The 2479-nt window shown below is 45.7% G+C and overlaps 1 non-coding gene across 1 annotated transcript; it reads left to right on the forward strand.

Annotated features, from left to right (window-relative positions):
• Positions 1 to 2054: 2054 nt before the first annotated feature.
• Positions 2055 to 2161, forward strand: LOC113619318 (U6 spliceosomal RNA). Its single transcript, XR_003432351.1, has one exon. It is a non-coding gene; the product is annotated as a U6 spliceosomal RNA (small nuclear RNA).
• The last annotated feature ends 318 nt before the right edge of the window (positions 2162 to 2479 follow it).

The following is a 2479-nucleotide window of genomic DNA, read 5'->3' on the forward strand; positions in this document are numbered from 1 at the left end:
AAGCATGGCCCCACGCCCGCCTTCCGGGGAAAACCCCTGGCATCTATATTACGGCAGAACTCAACATGACTCAACATTCACTATCTATCAAACCTGAACTCAGAATCAGCTCTTAAGACCTTCCTTCCGTCAACTTTCTAACAGGGCAATTAGGTGTCTAATTAATGCTCTGAAGGCACCTTTCCCCAGCTACAGGTACACAAGCAGGTGTGCACATACACACACCACACAACACACACTCATACACATATACACACATAACCCACATGACACACACACACCACATACACAACACATACACACAAATCACACACACACACACAACACACACGCTACACACACACACAAATCACACACACAACACACACACACACGCCTCGTGGAGTCCCTCTCCTTTCCGTTTGCACGCCCATCCCTGGAATACTCATCCCTCCCCCACTTTCATTCCCTTAGCTATTACATGCTGACTGAATTTCTCTTTGCCTCTTGAAAACAACAGCCTTGTTTTACAGTCCCTTGATGTGCCGCTGTTTGCCTCAGCCCACTTGAATCGGGCAGGATTTTTGAGGACGGTCAGTATTCACCGCACAGTCTCAGCACATGGCCACTGCCCACTGCCTCGGATACAGGATTGGAAATTCACTGCTCCCCTACCAAAGATTCTCACTAATTACCCTGGAACCTAAACATTGTTTCCAGAATGTACACTGTCTCGCTGGAAAGGGTTTTTTCCTATTTCCTGGTAGTGGTTGTAAGAAGACTGCATTATCAGATTAGCAGAGATTAGATGCTCCTAACTGATGTTTGCACAGAACGTTATAGTTGACAGAGATCTCTTCACATTTGGTTTTCACCAACAGGATCTCATTCAGTCCTGAAGGAATGAGATATTAGAAAGAGACTCTCTGCCTTGGTTTCAACTGAGGTGGCAAAAAAAAAAACAAAAAAAACTGGTGTCTGGTATCAAGATGATCGGGACAGACCTGTCTCAGCAGAATTCACGGAGATGATCCCAGAACTCCTGGCCCCTGGATCCTGAGAAGGATGTGAAAAGAGGGCAAAGGAGCAAGAATTGTGTGAGGGGTTTGGATGATGATATCGATGAAGCCGTATCTTTGGAGAGAGCTATGCTGCTGAGTCTCCAGCAAAACCCCTTGTGGGACAGGTGAGGTGCTGCCCCAGAGCAGAAGGGGACCACAAAGAAAAGCGTTCCCTGAAGCAGAATAAGGAACTCCCAGAAGAAAGAGCAGCTGGAATGTGATCTGCGCTGCATTCAGTTTGCTTCCTGGGTGTGACAGCCAACAGGCTGTCTAAGGGGAAACCTGGAGGCCACTTCTGCTCCCTCACTGCTGGGTCTGTGGCCTCAGCAGCTGGGAAGAGGTAGCAGTTTCTGGTCCTGCTGTGGTCACATCCCAGCTTCTGGGGCCCAGCTGTTGGGAGGTAGATGGTACGTCCCCCAGCCTTGACCTGTGATTCTCCATCACTGAATGGGGATGCAGCCCAAGGACACAACTGTTCCTCCTTTGAAGATTAGAGACCATGATTTATCTCATCTTGAAGGGAAAGAAGGAGACCTATCTCTTTGTCTGGAGGAGGAGAGCATAGAAGGGAGAGCAGGAGGGGACGGGAGGGGAGGGGAGGGAGGGAAGGGGAGGGGAGGGAGGGGAGGGGAGGGAGGGGAGAAGTCTTCTGAATAATGAAGAGGAACTCCAAACCTAGAACACATGCATCTGCTTCCTATATTGTTCTATCTGAAAATGAAGTTTGACAAAAATAGCATGTCAACGGGAGAAGAAACGCTTCTCTCACCTCATTAAGAGTTCCCGTTTTGTCTCTCTCAGGGTCTAAATGAACATGTGCCTCACTGTCCGTGGACATCCCTTTTACGAACGGCCGCACAGGCCGGCACTAAGTGTGAGATGGCTGTTTAGCACTGTGGAAGCCAGGAAGACATCATCCAACTCTGGAGAAGAAAAACATTGACAGAGTAAACGCCTCTTATTTATGATACATGGTAATAAAAACAAACAAACCTGTTACAAATAATTGTGCCAGTGCACACTCCAGCAGCACGTATACTAAAACTGGAACGATACAGACAAGATTCGCATGGTCCCTGCACAAGGATGACATGCAAATTCGTGGAGCGTTCCATAGTTTTAAAGAACAAGGTCCTATTGTATAGCACAGGGAACTGTACTCAATATCCTATAATAAACCACAATGGAAAAGAATATGAAAAATAATATATATATATATGTATATATGACTGAATCACTTTGATGTACACCTGAAACTAACACAACATTGTAAATCAACTATACTTCAATAAAAATAATAATAATAACTGCGCCACATTCAACTGTGAGATCTTGGTTTGATTTCTCTGAAAGGAGCAGATTGTCCCCATTTTTGTCATGGCGGTGCGGTGGGTTTTATTTTTTTAATAATTTATCCATTTATTTATTTTTGGCTGCAT

Source organism: Aethalodelphis obliquidens, unplaced genomic scaffold (assembly GCF_003676395.1).
Source record: "Aethalodelphis obliquidens isolate GAN/ISIS:26980383/991018 unplaced genomic scaffold, ASM367639v1 scaffold6, whole genome shotgun sequence".
Taxonomy (NCBI): domain Eukaryota; kingdom Metazoa; phylum Chordata; class Mammalia; order Artiodactyla; family Delphinidae; genus Aethalodelphis; species Aethalodelphis obliquidens.